This window comes from Coenobita brevimanus, chromosome 77 (assembly GCF_032717465.1).
Source record: "Coenobita brevimanus isolate Jiangsu-jjx chromosome 77, ASM3271746v2, whole genome shotgun sequence".
In the NCBI taxonomy this organism is placed as follows: domain Eukaryota; kingdom Metazoa; phylum Arthropoda; class Malacostraca; order Decapoda; family Coenobitidae; genus Coenobita; species Coenobita brevimanus.
In genome coordinates, this window is record NC_137030.1 from 4,584,404 (window position 1) to 4,591,903 (window position 7,500).

The following is a 7,500-nucleotide window of genomic DNA, read 5'->3' on the forward strand; positions in this document are numbered from 1 at the left end:
ACCTAATCTCTCTCTCTCATTATCCGAAGCTAATGATGTGAAATTACTAATACTTTTAAATGGTAAGAGGATACGGGAGGGGGAGGGGGAGGAGGAGGAGGAGGAGGAGGAGGAGGAGGAGGAGGAGGAGGGAAACACCATTAGGGTCAGTAATAGGAGAGGAAAGAGGAGGCGATTACAAGCTAGGGAGGAAAGAGAAGAAAATTAGGTCAGGAGGAGGAGGAGGAGGAGGAGGAGGAGAAGACGGTGGAGGAGGTAGAGTGAAGAAAATGGATGAGAAAGAAGATAAGGAAGAGGAAAGAACAGAAAAAATAATCTACCTATCCAATAATAGACGTAGAGAAGATAGTCCGTTCCCAGAGGCTCAGTAGATGGCTTATACACCTTCACATGTCACCACCTTCGCACTAAGACCCACCGTCCATACTGAATACAAGCCTGGTGTGTCTCATTCCGGACTGGTATGATGGTATTAGCGGGGGTATTTTTTACATTTTGACTCTCTCTCTCTCTCTCTCTCACACACACACACACACACACACACACACACACACACAATTTTTTTGACATGTCAGTGGGTTGGGATGCAAATAATCTGTCTGTCTGTCTCTTTTGTTTTTGTTTTTGACATGTCAGAGGGTTGGGCAGAAAATAATTAGTCTCTCTCTCTCTCTCTCACTGTTTGTACTAAAATGGACTCGATCTCAAGTTTTTCCGGTCAGCAGTCCACTACGATGGTAAGGGTTTGCATATTTTTACGTCTTTTCACTCATATCAATGGCAGAAAATTACAACTGAACATTCCTTTTCGTAGCACTTCTTCGTGACTAGCACCATATTCTAGTATTAATTTCTAGCGTTAATTTTTCGCCTAGTTTAAGTGAAGAGTATAATTATGACGAATTCTTTTATCTATCTGTGCATCTATCTATCTATATTTGTGTATTTATCTATCTATCTATCTACCTATCTATTTATTGCCTATCTATTCATCCATCCATCCACCTATCTCTCCAATTCTTCTTCTTCTTCTTCTTTTCCTCCTCCTCCTCTTCTTCTCTTCCTCCTCCCCATCCCTACATATCCTATTACCATTAAAAACTCGACATCATTAGCAATTTCATATCATATGTGTGTGTGTGTGTGAGAGAGAGAGAGAGAGAGAGAGAGAGAGAGAGAGAGAGAGAGAGAGAGAGAGACTAATATTACTGAAGACAAGGAAGATGAAAGAGAAATTAAAAGACGGAGAAAATAGAGAAAATGAACATCTCTCTCTCTCTCTCTCTCTCTCTCTCTCAGTGCACATTGCTATTTTATCACCTATCCATCGGTTTATCTATCTTTCTATCTACTCTCCTATCCCTATATCTATCCAAATGCATCTATGTAACCCTCTTCCTCTTCAATATCTATCCATCCAACCATCTGTCTATCTATCGTTAATTTCCTTCTCGCGATTATCTCTTTCCCAATCCCCTCCTGCTCTGATTACTCTCTCTCTCTCTCTCTCTTACACACACACACACACACACACACACACACACACACACACACACACACACACACAACCAATTCCATTACATTTTTCATCCATTAACATCAACATCCATCATAACTCAAACAGTAATTACAGTAACTCGGGAAATAAATGAATCCTATCCATAGTTAAAATTCTGTGCTGTCCATTAACCCAATAATTCTGTTACGATTTTATTATTATTATTACTATTATTATTATTATTATTATTTGTATTATTATTATTATTACTACTACTGTTATTATTATTATTGTTATTTTTATCATTATCACCATCATAAACATCGTCGTCGTTATTTTTCTTTTTCTTCTTCTTCTTCTTCTTATTATTATTATTATCAGCAGTAGTAGTAGTACATGGCATTATTATTATTAAGCGCCCCACATTCCGTGGATTTCGTATTGATATTGTAAATATTATTATTATTATTTTTAGGGGGGGGGGAGATCTAGAAGGTTGGCAGTCCAAGACCGTTCAAGACAGAGACTTGAAATTTTCGGGCGTGATGTATTTTGGTTTCAGGCTTCTTTTGGCACAATTTTTCTTTCCCTAGCACTAGCGCCTTCTAAGTTAGTTTTTCAATTTTTGCTCTCCTGCCCAGAAAAAAACTACAGAATGGATAGTTTTGCAAATGTTGCGGTATGTAGTGGTTAACATATACTAGTGTACCTGGGTATTGATACTGAGATCCAACAAATGCCTTCTGAGATACTGAGGAAAATCAGAATGGCTACCTCATGCCTGAAAATGATAAATCGGAAAGTATTTGGCCGGTTCTGACCAAACTCAGTGGAAAGGTTATGGGTCATGAGTGGACATGATTTCTATAGTATGAATGACCTTGACCTTGATCTCATGGCCACAGGTCAAAATCCGTAAAAAATTTTGAGTACTACCAGGAATCCCTCAATATTATCTCTACAATGATAACAAAAGTATTTTCATTTGGAATGTATAGTTCTTTGATTATTGCTCCAGCAGTTTCAGAATTCATGTTATTACTGTTGTTGTTGCTGTTTACCCCCCTCATCGAAGTTGGAGGGGGTTATGCATTCACCTACGTTTGTCTGTCTGTTTGTCCAGACATTAACTCCAAAAGTTCTCGGTGAATTTGAATGAAATTTGGTGGAAGGGTGGGCAATGGGCCATAAAGAACTGATTAAATTTGGGGGCGGATCCGGATCCTATGTATAATATCTCCAAAATTCTCAATGAGTTTCAATACAATTTTGTGGAAGAGTGGGCAATAGGTCAAGGAACAATTGATTAAATTTGGGGACAGATCCGGATCCTATATGTTCCACACAATATCTCCATGAATCCGGATCCTTTTTAATGGCAACGGCATTGGTGAAGGTATGCGCTTTGTGAGTGTTTAATAGTTACTGTTATGTTTTGGTTTGCAAGACGAGAGAGAGAGAGAGATAATTATACAGACAGTTTTGATAAATGAAACAGAGTAAACAAATACACAAATGAATAAACGTGATGCCCAGATTTGTTTCATATGTAGGTGTAAATATTATTAAAAAAAATACCGAGTGATGCAATATTAATTTTTGTTTGCAGTCCTTCATTGTACTATTGACTGGTGTATTTTTCATGTTTGCTTTTCTGACATTGTTTTTTGATGATGGATATTACGTGGGCGAATACTGTGCTTTAGGGGGCACATACATATACATTCATACATGCATACACTTATACATACATAAACTGCATACATACATTTATATATATACACTTACACACATACATATATACATACATTTATATACACACTTATACATACATATATTCATTCATACTATATTCACTTATACACGCATACATACGAGTATATACATACATACATACACATTCATATACATACACTTATACATACACATGTACACATACACAGAGACAAACTGTGTGTGTGTGTGTGTGTGTGTGTGTGTGTGAAGAGCTTAACCAATCTTGAAAAAAAGCGAGAGAAAGGTGGAGTGAATGACGTAATTTTTTTTTTCTCTCTCTCTCTCTTTAAAATGCGCGCGCGCGCACACACTGCCAAATCATAAAATTATCACAGCACATTACTATCTCTCTCTCTCTCTCTCTCTCTAAAATGCACACACAAAAATGCCACATCATAAAATTATCGCCAAACACTACTATCATGCACACACACACACACATACATGCACACACACGCACACACACACACATTTCACACTTACACCACACACTGTCACAACTTTCGGATCCTGTTGACAACTATCACATCCCTCTCTCTCTCTCTCTCTCTCTCTCTCACCATTTTCAAATCTTCCCTTGTCACTCTCCTAAATCTGTCTCCCTCCTCTCTCTCTCTCTCTCTCTCTCTCTCCATCCTTTCTGTCTTTCCTCTCTTAAACCTTTCACTTTTATTTTGTACTCTCTCTCTCTCTCTCTCTCTCTTTCATCCATTAATCTTCCACCCACTATAGTTTCCTGCCTACTACAACTACTAATATTCCGACACTATCACAACTACCACCATTCCCTTCCTACCACAACTATTAGCATTCCCATATTACCAACATTACCTTATGACAACTACCAACATCCCCAAGCTACCACAACTACCAATATTTACAACCACAACTACAAAAATTCCCAGCCAACTACAACTACTACTAAGACTGATAGCCTACCATAATTACTACAACTATCAACAATGTTCTACCACCACAGCTACCAACATTTCCATATCTACCACTACTACCAACATTTCCAGCCTATCACAACTACCAATATTCCCTAACCTACCACAACTACCAAAAATAACAAACCACCACCACAACTACCATCATTACCCGCCTACCACAACTACCAACATTCCCGGCTTACCACAACTACAAACATTTCCAGTCTTTCTCTCAAGCACTATCGCACACAGGCACACAAAAGCATATAATTCTCTCTCTCTCTCTCTCTCTCTCTCTCTCTCTCTCTCTCTCACACACACACACACACACACACACACAAAGTAACATCTCTCTCTCTCTCTCTCTCTCACACACACACACACACACACACACACACACACACACACACACACACACACACACACACACACACACACACACAATGTAACCTCTCTCTCTCTCTCTCTCTCTCTCTCTCTCGCTCTCTCTCCTTTGTTATTTATTTGGGTGTATTTTGCAAGCGGTGAGGAGAAAGATAGATAGATGAACAGATAGATGTATGGATAGACAGATCAGCACATAAATATATAAACAAAAAATTGAGAGAGAGAGAGAGAGAGAGAGAGAGAGAGAGAGAGAGAGAGAGAGAGAGAGAGAGAGAGAGAGAGAGAGAGAGAGAATCACAAACTCAGCTCTAATGGTGTCTTAATTGAGTCCCTGTCACCAATCTATCTATCTATCCATCTATCTATCTATCTATCTATCAGCTTCTCCATCGATCTAGCTAACTTTACATATATTTTTCCTTATGCCTAAGACAGGTATCTATCTATCTATCTATCTATCTTTGTCCACTAATATAACTCCATCAAACTGTCTATCTTTCCGTCTATTAATCTATCCATCAATCTATTTACCTAATCCAGCCATCCATCAATCAATCAACATATTTATCTATCTATCCACCTATCCACCCATCAATAAATCTATCTACCTATCTATCTATCTATAACGTAACATTTGCCATTCTCAAATACCCATTTATTCTTTTCTCTATCTACCCATCTCTATCTATTTATCTCTAATCACTTTATCTATCGACTGGTGGTCATCTCTCTCTCTCTCTCTTCTTTCCATTTACCTCATTTCTCTCCACTCTCCTCCACTCAGCCGTCCCCCCCTCCTTCTCTCTCTCTCTCTCTCTCTCTCTCTCTCTCTCGAAGGATGAAGCGCCTTGCATGAAATTTGTGTCCGTCTGTCTGTCTATCTTTGTATCTCTCTATCGATCTATCACTTTATCTTAAGCTTCAATCACCCAAATATTAATCTATCTACCTGTCTATAATTGGTTTGCCTATTTTATCTATCTATCCATCTATCTATCTCTGTCTGTCCGTATCTTAATGTTTTGTATATCTCTCTTTTATCTATTTCCAGTATTTCTATCAATTTCTATCTATTTAACATAATAAACATATATAAAATGTATGTATGTATGTATGTATGTATGTATGTGTGCATGTATGTATGTATGTATATATGTGTGCATGTATGTATGTATGTATATATGTATATGTGCACCTATATAAATTATGTATGTATTTTGTACTCGTATATGCATGTATGTATGTACGCTTACGTGTATGTATTCACGTACGGTATGTATTAATGTGTATGTATGTATGTATGTATGAATGCGACCGACACTACATCTATCTGTCAGTCTGTTTATCTATCTGTCAGCAGCCTGGCCTGAGAATATCCCTTCAATTGTCTTGGTGTGCCTTGTAATCCCTCTCTCTCTCTCTCTCTCTCTCACTTATCTCACTTCCTCCCTCCCTCAATTTCATCCTTCACGCTCATTTTCTTCTCTATGTTTCTTCGTTACTCTCTCTCTCTCTCTCTCTCTCTCTCCCCTTCGTCTGCTGGAGCGGGGAAGGACTTCAAGGCCTCAGGGAAGGGGTCTCCAAACTTCTGTCCAGTCCCTCTCACTCACTCACTCTCTCTCTCTCTCTCTCTCACACACACACACACACACACACACACACACACACACACACACACATAAAGTTCTCTCCTGTAAGTTGATATCTGTTTCTTCCTGTCACTAAATTTCTATCTAAATACCTCTCTCTCTCTCTTCAATCCATTTATCTATCTATCTGTCCATTTACAAAAAGCACATTATCTATCTATCTACTTATCTGGATATCTATTTGTAGATCTAAATCTTAACTCTTTCTCCCTCCCCTCCCCCCTCTCTCATACACCAATTTTTTCTCACTTTCTCTCCCTCCACCTTTCCCCTTCTTCCATCCCTCCCTCCCTCCCCTCCCCTCTCCTCTCTCTCTCTCTCTCTCTCTCTCTCTCTCTCTCTCTCTCTCTCTCTCTCTCTCTCTCACCCACCTTAATTCTACCCCTCATGCCATTAACATTTTTTTCATATACTCAAAAAAGGAAATAAATACAACAAAAATTCTGAGTTGCTGGTTACTGAACGATTAATGGTTCTCTCACTCCCTGTTTCGCTCGCTTTAATCTCTCTCTCTCTCTCTCTCTCTCTCTCTCTCTCTCTCTCTCTCCTTCTCTATTCCCCACTCCATCCTGCCTCTCCTCCCACTCCCCTGCCCACGAGAATCAATACGTGAGAGAGAGAGAGAGAGAGAGAGAGAGAAATGAGAAACCACACCAAGACAATATTTTAGACGGATGGATACGTAGATTTTATATATATATATATATATAAACACTGAGATTAACAAGAGAAACAGAAACACAGACCGACAGATTGAGTCTCTCTCTCTCTTTTTTTTTTCTCTCTCTCTCTCATTGTTCGAGCTCTGTACGGAAAAAAATTCTAATCAATATTATCATCATCACCATCAATATCATAATCATCACCATCATCAACATTATCCTCATAATCATCACCATCACCATCATCAACAGTATTATCATCATCATTATCATCATCGGTATCACTATCATTGTTACTATTCACAACCAGTTCCTCCTCTTTTCGTCATCACCACCATCATCATCATCATCGTCATCATTCTCATCATCATCGGTATCAATATCATTGTTACCATACACATCCTGCTCCTCCTCCTCTTTCATCATCACCAACATCATCATCATCATCATCATCACTAGCTACCTCGTTCGCTGATTGGTTGCCTTTGATGAGGTCAGACTGATTCTCTCCTCTCATTAGTCCGTGAAAACTCATTACACACACACACACACACACACACACACACACACACACACACACACACAAAATTCAAACA